At 37.0% G+C, this 23,278-nt stretch overlaps 1 pseudogene; it reads right to left on the bottom strand.

The window, feature by feature from the left end:
- Positions 1-8,514: 8,514 nt before the first annotated feature.
- On the bottom strand, positions 8,515-8,924 carry LOC122810191 (annotated as a pseudogene).
- Between the last annotated feature and the right edge of the window lie 14,354 nt (positions 8,925-23,278).

Raw genomic sequence — 23,278 nt, forward strand, 5'->3', positions numbered from 1 at the left:
ACTGCTCCACAAAAGAAGTGTGGTGGCACAAACTTCTTACAGAGGTTTAGAGATACAAAAATATAGCTGTACGTTTCTTCTGGATTCTGTGAGGCAACTCAAAATATGTTGCTGTTCTCAACGCTGTAACACTTTGTGAGTTGGCACTTTCTCCCATTTTATTTTGTAGTATGTTGGGACAGCAAAAACTCCTTGTACAACACAAAATATTTTAGGAGCCTGTCTCTAGATTGTAATCAGGTAGTTTATCATATATATGTTCTCCAAATAGATTAACACCTCGAACTTCACTTCTGTCCCCTTTCTAGGTGAATTCCTAGCATACCTCTCAACCTCTAGACATAGCCTAAAATGATAGGGTAGCCTAAAATAATAGGAGGCAAAGGCCCATAAATAGCGACATATTTTAAATATTGCTCTTATAAATTTAGAAAGTTGCTAGAGTAATAGCTTTTTGCATTACCATGCATTTTCTGAAAGATACGAAGTCTGAAATTCAAGTGCATGTCATTATTTAGTGACTTTAATCTTCAAAGCACAAATTTTATGAACAACAGACTAGAAATATGAGACAAAAATCTGGACATTCAGTGAAAATCTGGACAGTTGAGAGGTATGATCCCCTTGCATGTGCTCACAAATCTTACATTTGATGCTACTTCTGTATTCTGTCTGCCAGCAGCAGTCAGCTCAGCTCATCTGTGGGCTTGTCTTCCAGTGCTTAAAGAACTAAGATTTTTTTATCCAGGCAACAAAATACTCACATGTACAATTTACACTGCTGCACGCTGCTGAGTCATTGATTTATGCTGTGACCTGCAGTGGTTATCAGATGAACAGCAAAACAGGTAAATTACTGATTTGCATCTTATTTACACGATAGGATACAAAAACACAAGGTGGATTTTAGAATAGCAGTCGATTAAATTTCATATCATATGAACTTGTATATATTTTTTTCTGGATAACATCAGAGTTTATTACGCTACTAAAAGTGGGCAGATTTCTTGTCAGAATTAATTATACTTTCGTGACTAAAATTAGTTATCACTATATTTACAGTACCCTTGTGGCCATCTATTTTCGATCACCTAGATTTATAATGCTGTTGTGAATGGATCTAGCAGGTCACTTGAATTGCATACTATCCGTGGGTATGTCATCCGAGCTGTCCTTAAAGTCCTTTGAAAGTGCCTGCCACAGCAGCAATTTTATGATAGTATTGGTTTATTGCTCTTAATTACTCTAGATTGCATAGTCATTACACTCAAACTGTATTAAAACTAAGGTATCCTTATGGGGTGGCTACAGCATGTGCAGGTGTAGTGCGTACTTGTGTATGCACTTTATGTATTGACACAAATTCATGCACACAGATACAAACACACACAATTATATTTAAGTACTGTCTCTGTAGACCCGAGGTCCTGTAGAATTGGGACTCAGCTCTCAGTGAATATTACATTCTGTCACTTAAACAAAAAAAAGGACAGTATTGGGTAGCGTAATTGTATTTTCTGGAAACCCTAACCACCCCACTGTGTTTAGTGTGTATGTGTGTGTTTGTGTTAGTATGCCCTTTTGTGTTTAGTACCAGACAGCTAAGTATTTCATCAGCATGGCCTCTAAGCGCATCACTCAAGTTATTACATGTAAGGGTGATGGTGGTTGCATTCTAAGCAGTCGTCACACAGGAGAGATATGGAGTAGTAGCCAGAAAAGTCAGTTTTCATAAATATATTTCAGTGACATCGCCTAGCAAGTGATTGCCAGCAATACAGATCATACATCTGAACCTCTTAGCAGAAGAAATATGGGCAAAACCTAAAATAATGGGGGGGGGGGGCAGAGGTCCAAAATAGGGACAGACTTTAAATATTGCTCTTCTAAACTTAGAAAGTTGCTAGAATAACAGGATCTTGTTAGTATGCATTTTTCTGAAGGATATGAAGTCTGAAACTCAAATGTCTGTCTCTGTTTATTGACTTGCCAGAAAAACACAAATTGTTATTAGGAATAGACCAAAAAGTATGAGACAAAATATGGACATTCTGGAAAAACCTGGAACAGCTGAGAGGTACAAATACAATCTCGATTATTTTTGCTCTTCTCTAATGTTTTCAGTTATTTTGATCAGTTGTTGAGAGATGGAATCGATCATAAATCTCCAAGCAGTTTGCAAGGAAAAGTTTTTTTTTTGTTTGTTTTTTTAATAGCGTAAACTTTCAAAGGAGAGAAAATTAAAGCTAGAGGAATTCAAATGAAATGTGGTGCTTATATATATATCCATCCGTGCGCAATCCCCTTTTCCCATTGCTTCACATGGGGTTGGGGTGTCACATCACTAGTGACAATCATCTAGAGCCAAAGTTTACACCGTTGGTTGTGGCAGGGCTATGTGTGTGTGTGTGTGTGTGTGTGTGCTGTATACTGTTCTGCAGTGCCTATTACAAATGTCAATTTTTTTTTTATTTTTTCTTGATAGTCTCTACTGGCAAGGAATGGTGAAAACTTCAAGAACTGTTTTATGTAAGGTGCCGCAGCGAAAGTTTCAGTAACAAAAACATGTATTTATAATAAATGTGTGCATTTGAATTTTTTTGCCTTTGAAACACATTTACAAATTATATTTGTACTATAGATACAGAGCTGAATATTTCACTCTGTCGCATTATTTGTTCTATGAATACGCATTAAGTTTTTGTTCTTAGTTGTATTTTTGCTGTTCGTTACAATAATTTATGACCATTATTGTTCAGTTTACCCTTTTATGTTAAACAAAGTTGTACAATAAATCTATGCCTAAAGGGTTGTAGCCAGAAATTTCTAATTTGCACATGTACACAATCTCCAAAGCTGCTGCCCCACCCTATCACAACTGTCATCTGCTCGAAGTTAAATGTGTAATAAATATGCAATTAAAGGCACACACTGCACTCTGAAGCAGTTTATCCAACAACAACTAGTTAAAAACATACATCATTGTTGGGCCCAGTCACCGTCTTTTCTTGGGAACTTGTTCTTTTTTATTTAATCGGAACATAACCGGTTGTTCACATGCTTTTTTGAGATGGACAAAGCAATGCTGCGCAATAAGAAAACAAAATTCCACACTTTGGCTTAGTGATGTATGCTTTCCTATACCCACTAATACCACCCCGCTCTGGTGGGTTAATTATTTTTTGAAACATTTCTATTAAGTTAGGAAAAACTTAAAACTGTGAGCAGTTTATCTGGAATATATCCCGATTTCACATCATCTGTACTTCATTTGATGCAATAATAATTATTACTATGAATAACATTAGATTGCAGAATGGCAATCTACTTATTAATAAAAAGCGAGCAAGTGTGTGCATTTATCACAGATAATTTAATAGTAATTTGTCAAAAGAACTTCGTATTGTTCAGGGTGAATAAACATTCCTTTAATAATGCATTATTATGGTGTTAGTATTTAGGTGTGGCTTATACAGTAGTCCTGTAATTGCTGGCAAAGAATTTAAATGATTAAATATGAAAGAATACTGCCATATTTATGCATGTCTCCCAAAGCAAGATTAACAATTAGTATTGGCATTAATTTTGAAGCTGCTCAGTTAATTAAGAAGAAATGACAGAAGTGCAGGAGACAGTTTTGAGTGAGTCCTATCACTTAAAACTTACCAAATCAGACAAAACTTTAAAATCGCAGCAGCATGTCTGTCTGCTTAGACCGCTATGGTGCATAAGTGTTACTTTTGTTTTTTCTTCTTACTATATTATACAGGACAGAAACAGGGGCTTTGCTGACTGGTGAAACTGTGCATAGGAGATCATCAATTTGTTTCTGAATGCAGGGTTTGGGGCTAGTATAGCAAGTGCTTTTTAAAGTAGGGAGAGCCTATTGTTGGTTGTTTTGTAGTCTGAGTGAGAGGTCAAGTGCTTGGTGTAACAGAAATGGGAGAGCTTGCTGTATAAAGAAATATGGGTGATTGGTGACTCGGTTCAGCTAGAGATTAGTGTACAAATACCTCAGGCAATTAATTTCTATTATAAGCTGCCCTCATTAATATCAAACTCTTATAGTAACAAAAATATATTTGATCTAATTATTATTAATTTAATAACATGAACAATGGGACTCCCAATCCATGACAGAAACAAGACTCCACAAGGCAAAATGCAAGAGCATGTGGGGAAAAACAAGTGCAGATCATATGGCGCCATTTTTTAACTACAATCTGCCAAGGCATTTTGAGGGACAAAACCCATTTCAGGGAATCCAATGCATTTAGCATGTGGGCAGCTAACAAGCGATCAGAAATTATTTAATAATTAATTTTTTGAAAGAGCACAAACACACTAAGGAAATTACTATTTTGTCATCTGCGTCTGCCAAGCTTACCTCAGTGCCTTGCATAACAGTCAGTGCAAATATTCAACTTTTTTTCAAACAATTGGGGGGTCTTTGGTACAAAAATTAAAAAAAAAAAAAAATACCTCTCACAGACTTGTTAACTCAACTGTCTCAATGAGGTTTGTTGCTGGAGTTCAGAACTCTGCACAATGAATCACTGGTGACTTTCCCGCAAGTTTCTTCCTACACGATGCTCTCTGAAGTTTCTAACAAAACGCGCCTAACTCAACTACAATATAGTATTTGGAGGAGCAATTGAGGAGATTATAAAATCACCTGACTCTGCAACCTCCAATAGCTTCTCTGATATATTTGAGTTAAGCGCAATTTTTCACAGCATATGATTGGACCTGAACTGAAAAAATGTATGGTACCGTACTAGTGTCCACGTTTTTTTTTTTTTTTTTTTTTTTTTTAATTGTCAGGGAGACATTGATCATAATATCATGGACAGTGACTCCATATGATTTTGTCTCCATGACAGTTCAAAAAAAAAATGTACCTTGAAAACGGAACAAAGGTTCTAATGGATAAAAGGAGTCGGCGCGCGCCCCTGCGCCCATGCCTAAATCCGCCACAGACCATACCTCTCAACTCTCACTGAATTTGTAGAACATCCCTGAGTATGCATTATATTTTTTACCAGAACCTTATAAACTGCTTTATTTTCTCTGGTAAATCAATGCAGATTACATCAGTTAATAATGCCAGACATTTCATACTTCTTAATGTTTCGAAATCCAGGCTGATGCAAAATCTGTTTGAAGTAATAGTCAAAAATGCCCATGATTTGGGGGCCTTTTCACCATCATTACTTTTGGCTTTCTCTAAAATTCTTAAGAAATAAAATATTGAAAAGTATGTTTGATTATAAATGTGCAACAAAGAAAATAAATAAAAAAATAAAATCACAGTCCTATATCTAAACATGTCTGGCATTATCTCATAAAACTAAGAAAAAGCTACATTTTATTGCAATGAGATGAAATAGATTTTGAAGCCATTATAAGTGAATGACCATTATATGGTCAAATATCTGGGATGTACTCAGAAAGCAAATTAGCTATAATTGTTACAGGGACTGTCAGTCTGTATATAAAAATAATATGATTTTTTGTGAAGCAAGTCAGTATAGTACTTCTCAAATGTTGCTGGTTTTGCCTCAAATTTTTGCTATGTCCTGACCTTACTAAAGGTTTTGATTATTTGGTAAAAAACTGATGATCAAATTCAGTCAATTTTGATTATTGTTCAGAAATGTATGTTGATACAAAATATGAATTACTATTAATAAAGTAGATATAATTGCTGGAAATATGAGCTGTCCGTATATGAAAATGTCTGACTTCTGTCATTTGATCATTATTTTATCTTTGCAGGACTATTGGGAAGCAAGTTGATAGTATACCTATCCACTGTCTCTTAGTTTGCATTATATTCGTGCCATATCCCTTTTATTTATTTATTTTAATTTGATTTTATGGCAAACCGCTGAGGATTACATTTAGTCCCTAATGACAGGCGTTAGAGTTTTATACTTCTTATAGTTCAGAAAATGCATGTTGATGCAAACACCTTTTCTGTTTACAAACACCTACAATTGCTAGGTACGGGGACTGTCTTTGTATGAAGATGACTGGCTGTAGTTCTTTAATCATTGTCCTGGCTTTGCAGAACAAATGATGTTTTTATGAAGCAAGCTGGTATCCTACCTCTTACCTGTCCCTGATTTTGCAGAAGATCTTTGATTTTCATTACTTTTTTCTTTGTCCTTCATATTTTTTTTCTAGCAAATCTTAATAATACCAGATCTTAGAACGTCATCCATACCTCTCAAACTCCTAGAGCAAAAAATCTGGACAAAGCCTAAAATGATATGGGGACAAATAGGGACCGATTTTAAATATTGCTCTTACAAACTTACATAGTTGATAGAATAATAGGTTTTGCATTAGCATGAATTTTTTGAAGGATTTGGAGTCCTAAACTCAAATGTTTGTCATTATTTAATGGCTTCAATCCTCAGGTATTTGCCAGAAAGGTACAGATTTTAGGAGGAACACACCAAATATATGAGGCAAAAATCTGGACATTCTGCAAAAATCTGTACAGTTGAGAGGTATAGGCTTATACCTCATAATGTTTGGAAAACATGTCATGATGTTATTCTATTAATATGTTAAGTAAATTAAAGTTATATTGTGTCATTGCTCTCTGTTGTTTTTTGTTCATAATCTATATTTTACTGTGAGTGCTCTTTGAAAGAAAAATGAAATACATTTATTATTGCCATCAGTTTTTGCCACAGACTGAAGTATGCTTAGTCAACAAAGGGCTATAACCTCTGAGTGGGGTTGGGGGGTTGTCATTTGGTGAAAGCACTGAGCCTGTTGTCATCTGCTTATTTTAGACAATTGTTTTGCAGGATTAGAATCCATTTGAGTGAGGTTACATTGGAATAATTCATTCAGTGATACTAGCAAGTGTATGTTTGTTTGAAACAAGTTTTAAATATATTACTGTGACCACCATTTTTATGCAGTCAGAAGTTTGATTTTGTCTGTGGATGAACTTGACTTATGCTTTTGTCATCTCTTAATATTAGACCATCTTTAACCTGGGTTTGCAACTCTGGTGTGCACTATTTGGGAAGTAAGCTGCAATAATATACTGTGGGTGCTGTGTGTCTATGTGAAATGAATTTGAAATGCATTACTATTAACATTTTCATTTACCACAATCAGAAAAGAAAGTAACTTTTTTTGTCCTCTGCTCATTTTAAACAGCGATCTGGTTTTGCAAGACTAGTGTGAATTTGTATGAACTAAGTTACTATATATATATATATATATATATATATATATATATATATATATATATATATATGTATTTGTATAAAGCAATTTGGAATGCTTTACCAAGGTCAGTGTTGTCATAACCAAACATGTAAAGTGTACACTATCAAGTGGTTGTAATTGATGAGTATGGATATCTGTGGATTATAATAACAGTATTTGACTGACTGTTATGATTGAAATGTTCTGAAATGGCTAATTGTGCTATTACTGTTAAATACATTTTGTTTCACATCTTGGCGGAAAATGTTCAAGACTAGAAAAATACTCAAATTTTCCTTTATTAAAAAATAAACAATATATATAAGTAAAACAATCTATAAGGTAAATATACATTTAAAATTGCATGCATCTATACCTGGTCATAAAAAATGTGTGTGGGAGGCATGGGTTGAAAAACCACTCAGATCTCGAGATAAACTTAAACCACTACTGCTTATACCTCATCTTCTTGCTTAAATTGTCGAAATTAGGCATTCTAACTAAATACTTGCATTTTTTGGGTTTTTTCCATGCCCTTCTTTACTGTAAGCATAACCAGTTTTAGTCTATCCTACAGTATAACATCATTTTCTGTAATGCTTTTTAATAGCCTCTTCTCTTTTTTGCAAGTTTCTTTAGCAATGTCAAGCACTACATTAGGATGTATGCTATACAAAAGTTCAAATAAGGTAAACCCAGAAGAAACTTGTGGCATTCTCTTACTGCAAATAATAAGTATGGTAACTACTAGTCAGTTTTTACCATTTGTGCCAAACACTTTCCCAAGAATGGATTTTAGTGTTCTATTGATCCTCTGTGGTAATCTTGTCTTTCTGCAGATGGTAGACTGATGTCTCTAAATCTTTGACTTTAAAGTAGTGGCATAACTGATGCAATACACTTGATAAAAAGTGAATGTCTTGATCATTAACTATCTCTTTAGGGATACCCTCTCTGAAGAATAGCAGTACTAGTTCTCGGGCTAAACCTTTAACATTATATTTTTGTAATGGCACTGCTTCTTGAACCTCTGTAGCATAACCCTTTATTACTGGTATATATTAATGCCCATTGCTCAGTTTACTAGTTATCTCACAATGCTAATAGTAATACATTCAAAAGGCACCTCTGTGATGAACATTGAGATCAAGGAAATGTGTTAAAGTGCCAAAGGTAACCAATAAACCAAATAAAAGCACTAGAAGGAGACACATGATCCAAAAACAACCAGTTTATTAAATTGCACACAACACATTAAAACACTCAGTGTTGTAGAAATTAAGTTTGTTCTCCTCAAGTGCGCCATGCAAGCTCAATGTCTTTAGACATGATAATCACCCTCTTAGTGAGAATAGCACAAAGGCTAGTATCTTCAAAGAGACCTACAAGATAAGTCTCACTTGCCTCCTGCAAGGCCATGACAGCAAATCTCTGGAAATGAAGATCTGTCTTGAAATCCTGGGCGGTTTCTTGAACGAGCCACTGAAAGGAAGCTTATGAATAAGTAACTCGGTAGACTTCTGATAGCGACAGATTTCTCTGAGAGCAACAGTTCCTGGATGATAACGATGAGACTTCTTTACACCGCCGGTACCTGGAGCATTTTTGCGGGCAGCCTTTGTAGCAAGCTGCTTACGGGGAACCTTTCCACTGGTACACTTATGAATGATCTGCTTTTTCTGAGCCATAACCACAAGCAATAGATGTCTTCTAGAATCTAGAAGACATCTATTGCTTGTTATGGCTCGGACAAAGCAGACCGCTCGTAACTCTACCAGTGGAAAGGCTCCCCGTAAGCAGCTTGCTACAAAGGCTGCCCGCAAAAGTGCTCCAGCTATTGGCGGTGTAAAGAAGCCTCATCGTTATCATCCAGGAACTGTTGCTCTGAGAGAAAGCCATCATTATCAGAAGTCTACCAAATTACTTATTTGTAAGCTTCCTTTCCGCTGCTCATTTTGGCTTGGCTCGCATGGCGCATTCGAGGATAATGAGCTTAATTTCTACAGCACTAAGTGTTTTAGTGTTTTAGTGTGGTGTGCAATTTAATAAACTGATCATTTTTGGAATGTGTGTCTCCTTCTAATGCCTTTATATGAAGATTGAGATCAGTGGCGTCTTAAATTCAAGATGGGATACAGTGTTCTGGCATTATAAACAAAGAAGCACAGACACTTTCTATTTCTTTAATCATACCTGAACAGACTAGTGCACTTGCCTTAGTTTTGTCTGTATTCAGGTGACCTCCTAACAAGTATGGTATAGCTTCATAATTAGTGTCCATTAAGGTTTTGCCAACAGAAATTGATGTACAATGTCTTCTCTGTCTGCCCTATATAAAATGTCATCTACCAAGTTATAATACCAGAAAGAGATAATAGGAAGATTCCATTTACTATCCTTCTCTACAATTGTGATTATATTCTCTTTTGTTCTTTTTAATGTAACATCTTCCTGTAGTTTCCTGTTTGAGGTCTGTGTGGCTTAGCTGTAAAGTGTCCTAACTTACTTTCTTCACTAGCCTGTTTTAAGATGGAAAGAAAATCTTACTCTCTCAAAAGAACTGGCACTCCACTTCCTTTTGTATTTTATTCTGCAAATGGTACTTCTGAAGAAGAATCACTTTATGCTTCACTTTCTATTATATCTATTTAAGCCTCTTGAGTGTTTCCTTTTTTTCTTTTTTGGTTACTTTCCATTAGTCTTAGTGTGAGTGGACACACACACACACACACACACACACACACACACACACACACACACACACACACACACACACACACACACACACACACACACACGTCTCACTTTCTTTTCATTCTTTATGTTGCCCTCCCTCTATAAAGGGTATCGCAGAACAAAATTTAGCTTTCATTTTCCTCCTGTCCTTGCTCACAGAAACCTGTTGCTTACTGTCCACATTTACTTGAGTGTGCTGCTTGACACCCGTAGAAATGGGTTCAATACCGTACATTTTCTTATCAGTCTCACTTTTAATGCTCACATTGTTCGGAGGATTCCCCATAAAGTGCTCTACTTCTTCCATGCCTATCTTCTCAGTTCCAGAGCTAATACTTCTTGTAAATCTATGTTAGACTTCTGTGTGGTGCTGATTATTCACTGTTTTTTGTCAGTTCATCTTTAGCTCTTATTATGACATCTCTTACAACATTGTGTTTCTGTTACTGTATCACAGGAACAGGCTTTGAAAACCTAGGATCCTCTTTAAAGATTAATCACAAGCAGATTCTAACCCATTCTATTTATTATATGCTAACTACTTCCCTTTGATTTAGACTCAACCTCTACATGATCATCAGTGTCTTAATCCAGACCACCCAACTGTTATGTTAAATGGACATATCAAGTTGTTTTACTTCCTTCTAATTAAATATATCAGTTTGCTACATTGTACCTATGAAATCTTCATCACACATCTTCCCCATGTGCTTTACAAATGGGGAAATATATATTTCCTGTATGACATCATTAGTCAATAGGTAAGCACTTTCCAAGGACTAATTGAATTTATTCATGTTTGGAGATATTCATTTCTATCAACACAAATGCATATAACCATCACTTTTTGTTTGCTACTTATTTTATACTTGCATATCAGGGAGACATTTGACAAGTGTTATCATGCTGCCAGAGCTTAGCAGGGCTTGAATGTCTATATCATGCAGAAATACACTACATTTCACTGACTTGGTTTTAATACAACAATATCACACTGACTCTTTTTTTTAGCTGCAGTCTTGTCACTCCTCAAATGAGCAACATCATTTGTATTATGCACTTTAATTTTTTACATCTCTAGTAGTAGCATTCCTGAAATATTAGCAGAACAAAACTTAGTAATGTGAGCCCTCCTTCCACATTTGAAACAAGTTAAGCCATTATGTTCTACTTTTTGTTTCTCAGGAAATAGCACATTTCCTGTCACAAATTCAAACTTAGGAGCAACCAATTCAGTTTTAAAAATTGTGTTTTTAATAAGCATTTAACTAAATTTGCTAGCTTGTCAGAGTTCTTGGGATAGCTTTTCATATCCCATTTTTTCTACCAGGTAAAGCACTTTTAAATCTGTCTATTGCTAGAATTTCAATCATTTTCACTTTAGTTTTGTTACGTTATTCGAAGCACAGTTTTACAATAAGTTTTAAGTCATGCATCAGTTCTCTTACTGGCATGTCAGTATTAAAAGCCCAGTCATAAAATGTTATGCCTTGAACGTCAGAGGTTTTCCAAGCATTACTCAAAACTTCTTTCTTAAGTTGTCATAGTCTGTTGAAATCAGTCCTGTCCATGTCCATATAGACTTTAATGGCTCTTCTTTCAGCAGGGAATTCAAGATTTTCATCCATTTTAATCCTTCACAGATTTCTCGGGTGGTGTGTGATTCAAAAGCCTCTGGTTAGGATTCAAAGTCATCCTCTTTGCTCAGTTTTTTATGGCAGGCTCATTTCTTGTGGTTAAAATGCATTAACTAACCCAAGCTAGTCACTAAAGCCACAGATAGTCTTCAAGAGAGCCTGACACAGGCAAACAATTGGTACCAGAGCTATGGACTAAAGCTAAATGTAAAAATAATCCATAATGACCACCACTAGAAATTCATCATTATCATCCTCATCTTCATCATCATTTCCCTTTTTTACATTTTTACATGGGGTTGGGGTGTCGTTTCAACTGTTTCATATCTCTCTATTCAATGCCACTCTCCTAATTTCTTCAACAGTCATGCCTGACTGTCACAGATTTTTTTTTCCTCACACAATCTGTCCATCTCTTTGCCGGACACCCTCATTTCCTATTGCCTTCTTCCTGTCTGTCCCAAAACTTCTTTACCGTATTTTCTTCTGCTTTTCTGCATGTGTCCAAACCACTGTAATCTGTTCTCTTTGACCTTTTCTGCAGTTGGAGCTACCTTGACTTCTTCTTTGATGTCCTCATTTTGTCATCTGTCTCACAGTGTGCATCCTTCCACCCACCTCAGCAGTTCATCTCCATCACCTCTAGCTTCTTCAACCGCTCTGCATTTACTGCCCAGGTGTCTACTATACAGTAGTACTAGTCACACCACTGTTTTGTACACCTTACTTTTTTCCTTCTTTGGCAATCTTCAGTCAATCTATCCTTGCCAGTTTGTATCAGCTGGATGCAGCCCCTCTGATTCCAGCTTTTATCTCTTCATTCAGACTTCCTTTCTCCTTCACCACCCTTTCCAGATAGTTGAAGCTGTTAATCTGTTCCAGTGTTTTTCATTCTACCATAAAATTCCTTGAGAATTCTCTACAAGAAATCTGTAAAGGATTAAAATGGGTGAAAATCTTGAATTCCCTGCTAAAAGGAGAGCCATTAAAGTCTATATGGACATGGACAGGACTGATTTCCACAGACTATGACAACATAAGAAAGAAGTTTTGAGTAAGGCTTGGAAAACCTCTGACGTTCAAGGCATAACATTTTATGACTGGGCTTTTAATACTGACATGCCAGTAAGAGAACTGATGCATGACTTAAAACTTATTGTAAAACTGTGCTTCGAATAACGTAACAAAACTAAAGTGAAAATGATTGAAATTCTAGCAGTATTTCTTCTGATTTCCACCATTTTCTGCCACTACACCTGTCTTATCTGTACTCAGCTTCATCCCATGTACCTTCACTTTTACATCCCATTTCCCTTTTCTTTGCCAAACTTCTTGCTCAGAGTCTTCCTTTAATGCTACACTGCCTGCATACATCGACTTTGCTGATCTGTTCCTTCCGAACTCTTTGCTGATGTAGTTCTTCCCAGCATAAACAGCAGTGGCTCAGAGCTGAACCCTGATGTGCACCCACTCCCACAGTGAAGACATCTGTGAGGCTGGACGATGTTCTTACTTGAGTCATTGGGTCCTTGTACACAGTCTGCACTGATTCTACCAGTGTTTCTGGGACTTTGAATGACTACAAGGCAGCCAAATAAGATTTCTTGGAACTTTATCATTTGCTGTATCCAAGTCTAGGTATGCCCAGTTGGACTCTTCCTTACCTCTACCTTCTTCCCAACTATCTGTCTCCCTGCAAACATCTGGTCAGTTGTGCTGCATCCTGATTTGAATCTGAACTGCTCACTTCTCATCTTTGTTTATCAGCCACCTTTTCTAGAACTTTCCTGCAATGTGACAGGAGTTTTATACCTCTCTGCAGCCCACAGTTGTGAATGTTTCCTTTGCTTTTGTACACTAGCACTAGTATGCATATTCCCTGGAAATTACCACAGCGATAATAATACACCCCTGAAAGTAGACCCAGTGATCAAGGATCTAGGAATACATGTTGATAGTAACCTGATCTTTAACCACCTTGTGCTTACTGTGGTGAGAAAATCATTCTACATTGCCCAGTTTATAAGTAAGGACATGGCGTCTAATGCAAGGAGGTCATTCTACTGCTAAACTTGGCTCTTATCAAACCAGTCATAGAGTACAATGCATCCTTTAACATGTACTTGACCAGGCACTTCTAACAGCTTCAGAAGTTCCTCACAAAAAGAATACAGGGAGTAAACAACAAGTCCTCTGCAATCTGTCTCACACCCCTCTCCCTGTACTTGGTCTCCTACAGACTGCTACATGGCTATCTATGCCTAGCCTACAAGGCATCCTCTGATCTTACATTGATGTATTTGCTGTACAGCCACAAAAAATTGCATAAAAAATACTCATTCTAAGGACCTAAACATCATCTGCAACATAAACAGGACATGGTGGGGGGGGGGGAGGGGCAGATATGTGTCTTAAAGACCACCTGTTCTCTGAAACAGGCTTCCCATCCACGTGAAGATAAGCTCATCTCTAAACCTATTCAAACATAAAGTGGACAAAAGGATGGGATGTCACAAATTTACCACTAGCTTGGCACCTATATCCCTAAGGGACAGGGACAGCCTGTGAACTCTTGATGTGGACAAGCCAATACCATAAACATAAAATTCCTTGAGGCATTGACGCATGTCAGCAATATTTTGAAAATTGTGGGCTTAGCTTGGCTAGACTTAAAATGGCTTTTGGGCCAATGGCTAATAGCCTAGTAACCACCTATGAGCCTGTGAACCTATGATCTGCTGTTGCAGTTGTGCAAACTTCTGTTTGGTCTCCACTTTAGGATTCAGTGATATTTTGAGTAGTTCCTCCATGGTTGGCTTCAACAGGCAGTACACCGACAGGCAGCAATCTTGTTAAACACAGAAAACCCAAGAGAAATATAACTCAGGGAAAATTGCAGATAAATGGCAGCACATTTACAGAGATATTCAGCCAAATAGGTTACACATGTCACAGAAAAGGCACCGTTAGAGAGGGACAGCCTCTAATTCACATGAAATAGAGGCCCTCCTTGCCCCTCTTCAAATGCAACCTAGATCAATAAATAGATGGGTGACCACAAATTCACTCCTGGGGTGGTGCCCATTTCCATCCTGGACAGATGAAATTGGTATTAACTACCATAGACCCTTACCTCTGCAAACTTCACTCACCTAACTACCAAAAATTGGAACAACTCAGGATAAATATGGCTAGGCTTGTAAGGGCTGTAGGGCCATTAGTCTAGTAACTTCCTATGAACCAATGATAGTAAATTGGAAGGTCCTGGCTGAAATGTCCCTACCTACATCTCCTGTGTATGTCTGAAAACACACTGGAGGAACAAGTTTATAAAAACGTTTGTTTAGTACTTCAGAGAAACAAAAATAGCTCTCCTTGACGCCATAAAACTATTTTGTAATATTTATATTATTGCTTATAGTACCTTGCAAAGAAGTTTTCAGTACAAGTTTATATTATACAGTTTCAGTCTCTTGCAGGCTATATGCAATAACCCACATCCACAGGACTCACAATTTTACTCCAGCGCTACACCAAATGTAATTCCACCCAACTAAATCCACAAATAGTACCAACTTGGCTAACAAGCTCCATGAATTTTGGATCATTGGCAAGCCTCCTGATTATACTCATGCTGAGTCAACAATTTAAAAATTCACTAGCTGTATTCCTGCTGTTTGGGTACAGCCTTTTATGCAAACAGTTATTACAATCAACTGACTAATACAACCAATTTCCTAGCTAAAAAGCCATGGGAGTCTCACATACTGAAGTTATTTTACATATGTTTAAAGGCACATTCCAAATTTTGCTATATCTAGTATGTCAAACTATAGAGTTATCAGTGTACAATCAATCATGGATTGAAACATCAGTTGACTCACAAGCCCAATTCAGTGATTCACCCCTCTGAAATGACACAAATAGACATCACCATAGATCCTGTTCTGAGTGACAACCAAAAATAGATTGATAATTAGACTTGATCTCATATATCTATCTATATCTGTCAATCTATCTATCTATCTATATATCTATCTATCTGTCTATATATATATATATATATATATATATATATATATATATATATATATATATATATGGCCTAGAAGTTGTGAAATGGCAGCTTGTCATACCAAGAAAACTGCTGGCATGACCAAACAAAAATAAGCTGATCACACATGCTGACAGTTGTTTTGTGCGACATTGCAGTACAGTGGAGATTGGGGTATTTCTCCTTTGTCCACTGAAGTGCAATCTCAGAGTTAATTTAAATATATAATTAGCAGGGGTTAGAGGGATGCTGATCAACAGATTGTCTTTTGTCAGTTGCCATTTGAACAACAAGTTTTGAAGCATTGTCGGACTTACACACACACACACACACACACACACACACACACACACACACACGCACACACACACGCACACACGCACACACACACACACACACACACACACACATATGTGTGTGAGTGTGTGTGTGTGTGTGTGTGTGTGTGTGTGTGTGTGTGTGTGTGTGTGTGTTTATGTGTGTATAGATAGATATAGTGTTGAAAATGTTGATTCATTATATTTCTGTTTTATTTTTTTGTCCCACTTGATTTACAGTGATGATGACAACAACATATTGAGAAAAAATTATTCCTCTTATAGAAGAAGAACCTCAGTCTCTCAGGGAGTGATTTGATTGGCTACTGTTTAAGTTGCCAAGACTCACAATGCTGAGTCCCAAAATGTGGAGACTGAAAGACCAAAAATCTGAACTTACATATACTAAGTCCAAGACTGTTATTTCTCAAAATATTCTTTTTTCTCCCAGTTGTAGTTGGTATATATAGGTTTAGGGTGTATGGGGCATTGCTCTCACATTTGGGGGTACACTGAGACTTATCTCCTTTAGAAATGAAGTTTAAAGGAGAAAAGTGATGCTTAATATTTAGTGTTCTCCTGTATTTTTTGTTTTTTTTTGACATTTTCGGACTCAATATTTTAAGTCCCAACATTGCAATATCCACCTGAGACACCTGCCTAAATGGAAGTCTGTATGTGCAGATGGTAGCAGAGGGCTACTGAAGTATGCAAGTAGGCAGCCTTGATACCCACAAGCAATGCACTAAATAAGGTGTAAAATATCATGCCTGCTCAAGGGATCATATTTTCAAGAAAGGGGGTTCTAGCACTTATAGGCAGTCCAGGTGTTTGACTAGAGAACTTTGTCATTTACTGTCTGCTCTGTAAGCTGTTATGCCCCACTGTGGATCATTTCTGTAGTGCACTGTTACTGTTAATAGCTATAGTAACAGTTGTGAATGAAGCAGAAAAGTTTCACAGCATCCATAGATGTTTCACAGCATCCATAGTCTAGTATAAGCTAGACTCCGTAACTTAGCATGTAGTTTGGTATGCATTGACTATGGATGCAATAAATGTTTTGACTGTTGTAAATTGTAACAAAGTAAACCAGATCATAGCAGGTGATTTAATTTTAAACCTTCTTCCTAATATGACGGCTTGGCATGTTATGATCTGTTCCATCTGCCCATGCACATCAGTTAATGAAGCTCTCTTATAGCTACATTTGGCTCTTAATGTCAGAATGCCTATGGCTGATCTGGGCCAATTCAAGACATGTAGGGGATTTTTCCCCCAATCCAAAAACAGCCACCAAAGTACAGCCACTGAAGACTGAATGCACTAGACAGGGAAGTCACCACAAGAGCAGGAGAAGGACTGCAGTTAACAGGTAAATGAGTAGAGTGACTGGACAAAACACAAAGGCAGGCTAGACAGACTGGAAACCATTAGGCCAGTTAGAAGCTAGGAGTGCAGTCAGAATATGGGGAAAGGTAGGGCCTAGACTATAAGGATGAGCAGATCATAAATGAAATGTGTGTAAATAATAATTTAGTGGGAAATTTGAGTAGGTGGGTAGCTTTGTTGTGATTAGATTGTATGAGGATGGAAGACTGAAGAAATGTTGTTGGGTCTTGGTTAGGTTATGTGAGGTAGGAAGATGCTAGAAATGCTTAACTTAAATGTTTGGATCATGAGTTACCTTGGCGAAACTTAGCATCTGAAGCTTGTTATGAATTGTTCATGCAGTCAAATGTTGAAACAGTTTGCCCAGCTTTTTGTCCCTCACTGTGCTGTGAGCAGTGCCTTTTACAGTTGTTTCCATAGAAGGAATCATGGTTCAAAATACCCTCCCTCTTACATTCAGCACTGAAGTTCAGGAAGTGCTGTTTATTATCACTTCATCAATGGTTGCATTGTGTCTTTGTGGACTTAGAGATAGCATATGACAGGGTGCCAAGAGAGGAGTTGTGGTATTGTATGAGGACGTTGGGAGTGGCAGAGAAGTATGTAAGAGTGGTACAGGATATGTACGAGGGTAGTGTGACATTGGTGAGGACTGCGGTGGGAGTGACAGATACGTTTAAGGTGGAGGCGGGATTACATCAAGGATCAGCTCTGAGCCTTTTCTTATTTGCAGTGGTGATGGACAGGTTGACAGATGAGATCAGACAGGAGGCCCCGTGGACTATGATGCTTGCAGATGACATTGTGATATGTAGTGAGAGTAGGGACCAGGTTGAGGAGACCCTGGAGAGGTGGAGATATGTTTTAGAGAGGAGAGGAATGAAGGTCAGCAGGGCTAAAACAGAATTTATGTGTGTAAATGAGAGGGAGGGTAGAGGAATGGTGAGGATGCAGGGAGTAGAGTTGGTAAAGGTGGATGAGTTTAAGAACTTGGCATCAACAGTTCAGAGTAATCATGAGTGTGGAAGAGAGGTGAAGAAGAGAGTACAGGCAGGGTGGAATGGGTGGAGAAGAGTGTCAGGAGTGATTTGTGACAGACAGGTACCAGTAAGAGTGAAAGGAAAGGTCTACAAGAGGGTAGTGAGAACAGCTATGTTATATGGGTTGGAGATGGTGGCACTGACAAAAAGGCAGGAGGCAGAGCTGGATGTGGCAGTGTTAAAGATGTTAAGATTTGCACTGGGTGTGACTAGGATGGACAGGATTAGGAATCAGTATATTAGAGGGTCAGCTCAGGTTGGACAGTTTGGAGACAAAGCAAGAGAGGAGAGATTGCGTTGGTTTGCCCATGTGCTGAGGAGGGATGCTGGGTATACTGGGAAAAGGATGCTAAGGATGGATCTGCCAGGTAAGAGGAAAAGAGGAAGGCCTAAGATAAGGTTTATGGATGTGGTGAGAGAGGACATGCAGGCGGTTGGTGTGAAAGAGCATGATGCAGAGGACAGGAAGAAATGGAAACAGATGATCCGCTGTGGTGACCCCTAATGGGAACAGCTGAAAGAAAATGATGATCACTTCATCAATGGCTGCATCCTCAAAACCTGCGTGGGGATGCTATTTTTTTATTTTAACATTTTAAAGATTTCCATGGTTATCACAACTCATTGTTAACATTATAGTACAGAAATGATATACTGCAAATTTGCAAGGTTACCACAATATGATCATTTTAATATTCCATTACAACATTTATGAGACTTTGCAAAATGAATGTTGTGCACTCACCTGCACTTTTGTATTGAGGGTTATGACTGGCTCTCATTATACTAACTAACTTGTTACATGTTTAAGTCATGGAAATTCATTTCAAAGACAGGATAAGGTAAGGCTCAATAGGTGACTCCTGATATCCATGTTGAAAACACATAACTAGTGAGATATGACTGGTTTAATGGCACCATTATAATTCTAGTTGCAGAAAAAAATGCATGAACGTGGAATGTATTAAAATGTTCAAGATGCAAAACACTTTGCACTGCAACACAGAAGCAGGAAGAAAGAAAGTATATTTTTGTTCTTGTATTCACTTAAAAATCTGTGATACACTTTTTCACTACCAAAGAAAAAATGAAGTGTGGCAGTCCAAACTCTTTTGCAGCTCTTAATGACATTTTAACTTCTTACATACATGCATACATACAAATGTTTCAAGCACGGGCATTAAAGCCCTTCTAGCTTGCCAATATGCCAAAACACTTGTTTCCATAATAAATGTCCAGGCTGTTCTTAAAAATATCTAAACTAGTACTTGCTTTAATGTAATTTGGTAGTCTGTTCCAAGCATCAGCTACTCTGTCAGATAACCAGTTAGTACACTTTTCATTCCTATAGAATCTTCTACATAGGTTATCTGACGATTCTCTAGTACTTTTTAATAACCCCAAACATTCCCGGAGGTAGTTGTCCCTAAATGCCTTATATACATGAATAAGATCTCCTCTTAAATTTCTGTAAGAGACACTGTACAAGTTCATATATTTTAGTCTTTCATAATAACTTAGATTTTCACATCCATGGATGCCCTTAGTATATTTCTGCTGTACTCTTTCCAGTTTATTCATGCTTGTTTTCTATAGGGTTTCCATATTGTTATTCCATAATCAAGTTTGGGTCTAATCTAGCTAACAATGACTTCATTATGTTTGATTTCCTAGACTTCATAAATCTTTTTATACAACCTATAGTTCTATAACTATCATTAGCCAATTGGTTGATATGATTAGAAAAAAGTCATAGCTGAATCTACCCATATACCCAGGTCCTTAAATTAGTCTACAGTTTCAATCACTGTGTGCTGTATTAAATATTCACCTTTCAGTTTATGTCTCCCAAATCTCATATGCTTAGTTTTTGATGTATTTATCCACATATTATTCTCCTGAGACCAAATGGTCAATTTAGTCAAATTATTTTGCAGACATGCCTTATCTGTAACACTTGTAATCAGTTTACCCAGTTTCAGGTCATCAGCATATAGACTGTAGAACACTTCAGATGAAAAAGTAAGGTCTGAAAGATACAATCTAAACAAGTAAAGGCCTAGTACAGAGCCCTTTGGGACATCTTGACTGTAACCAAGGATTTCACCTGTCCAGTTGGTGTGTGATACTTGTCATGTCCTATTTGTAAGCCATGCAGCTATCCATCTTATCAACAGTACATCAATATCTAGTTGTACTAATTTATTGATCAGTGTTTTGTGCATGACCCTGTCAAATGCTAAAGTTAAATCGATATAAATCACATCACAGAACAATTTTTCATTCATAGCAGGTGGTCATCATGTTACAGGTGGTAATAGATCTATTTTCAACATATGCATGCTGATATATGGTTTCAAGTCCCAACCTATCCAGTTCTGACAATAACTTATCCAGTATTACCTTCTCCATTATTTTTCCACAACATGAAAGTAGACTTAAGGGTCTATATGATTCTGGGTTTGCCCTACTCCCCTTTCCCTTAAAGGTATGTTTAATAACTGCATGTCTCCAATCTTGAGGAATCTCCCCGTATTTATATGACCTAGTGAATAATAGATGTAATGGTAGTGTAAGTTCTTGCTTAAGTGTTCTCAAATCATTGTTACTTATTCCGTCTCCTCCCTGCGCTTTGTTTGGATCCAGTTTGCACAGTTCTTTTTCAATATAATCTAATTTGAGTCCAATATCTGGGGTTACCTGGATGTCACTAGGACAAATTACTTTTGTGGAGCCAAACTGTTTTGCATAAGATTTTGCAAATATATCTATAATCTGTTGTGTCTGAGAATAAATTTTAGAATCAGCACACAGTTTATCAATTTGTGTATCTTTACTCCTTCCACATCTTATGTATCTATAAAAAGGTTTCCTATTATGCTCAATATCTTTATATGAATTTTCTTCAAATTTTTCTTGATCTTGTCTAACACTATGCTTAATCTGTTTGTCCAGCTCGTTTATTTCAGTTTCCAAAGTTGTAGTTCGACCTCTCTTCCATTTCTTATATTTTTTGTCTCTCACCTTAATCAGGTATCTTGTTCTTATGGAAATATACCCCCATGATGTTACGTGCCTGGATCCTGATGTTAACATTTTTTACTTTTTTGCACTCAAACAATTTCTCTTTCAAAACTTTCCACATTCCATCTGGAGTTTTTCCACTGAACACCTCACTCCAGTTAGTTTTATATAGCAAATTTTTTGCTTCCCTATAATCTGTAATTAACCTTCTGTGCATTGGCTTAGTTTTCGGTTTGGCAGAATTATCTAGCAACAAATTAAACTTTATGACCCCATGATCACTGCACATCAATGGTGGTAAAACTTGACTTGAAGTTACAGTAATTTCTTTATGAACACAAACAATATCTAGTATATTCCATCCCCTGGTAGGTTTTTATAATCTGAAGCATTTGTTGTTCCTGAATATAGTCTGTGAATAATTTCTTTACTAACATTGTTGAGTCAGTATTATTCCAGTCTGTTTCTGGTAAATTCAAGTCCCCAGCTAATATTATTCTTCCCTCCTGTGTTTCATGTAAGACATGTATGAATTCCTCGAGGTCATCTGCACTTGACTTTGGTGGTCTGTGCACAATTGTTATATGTTCCAGGGTTGTCTTTATTGTCACAGTTACACAGTCTATAGTATTGGTATTATCATTGAACATATAATAATCACAAGTCTCATAGCTATCTTTAATGCCTATCATAACACCTCCACCTGATTTTTTGTTAGAATGTCTGTTATAGTGAAAACATTTATACCCTGACAGAACTGGTTTCCAGTCATTGTTCTTTAACCATGTTTCACAAACTATAACAACATCAATCTTGTGGGAACGTAGCAAATTGTCTAATAAAAACACTTTATTATTAATGCTCCTACCATTAACAACCATCAGAGATGCATCAAATGTTGCTATCTGTGAACTGTTACATTTTTGACCTGGCAAAAATCCTCGCTAGTGTTTGTCAAATATTGCAAAATATCTGCTGCAAAAATTATCTTCCCTGATCTAGACAAATGCACACCATCCTGTCTGAACACGTGTGCCCAAAAGAAGGTTTGGATGCTCTATACATTTCCATTTTTAAAACAGGACATTTTTTCCATGTAGGTGTTTATCCAAAAAATCTTTTCAATCACAGTGACCTGACTATCCTTTCTATAGGTGATTTGTGAAAAATATGTCCTAACACCAGTACAAGCTATACTATCTAGGAGGGCTGTCAGTTCCTGACTAACAGTCAGAGAATCTTTGTTGGTAACATCATTTGTACCAACATGAATAAAAACAGATCCATATTTCCTTGCATTAAGGAGTTCCAAGGCTTGTTTCACATTTTCTATTTTTGCTGCTGGCAAGGATAACACTACTTGATGTTCATTATCATCTCTGCAAATATAAGTATCAGTTCTTCTAATAACTGAATCTCCAATTACAAGAATATCTTTGCTGACCATCTCTGAAGAATCTTCAGCTTCTAATACAGTCATTTCAGCTCTATCAATTGTTACGAAGGATAGATCTTCATCACTATTAGTCTTATTAATTCCACTGTTTTCATTGCATATTAAATTCTCATCCCGCTAGCACTGTAAATCCACAGCTTGAGCCATGTAGTCAACATCTATCTTTCTCTTCTTTTTTCTTACAGTAATGTTCTTCAGTCCTTCCACGTTCAGTTTTGATTTCTTCCTTTTCACCTGCCCCTTGCCTCTTTTTTCTACCTTCTCCATTGGAAAGGTGATGCCTTTTTCTGTAGACTGAGGGCTTTCTGATCGACAGATATCTTCATTCCCTGTCACCAGTGTGTTATATAATAAAGCAGAATCCTTTTACCACATATTCTCTTTTC

Source organism: Protopterus annectens, chromosome 8.part1 (assembly GCF_019279795.1).
Source record: "Protopterus annectens isolate FY-2018-M chromosome 8.part1, PAN1.0, whole genome shotgun sequence".
Taxonomy (NCBI): domain Eukaryota; kingdom Metazoa; phylum Chordata; order Ceratodontiformes; family Protopteridae; genus Protopterus; species Protopterus annectens.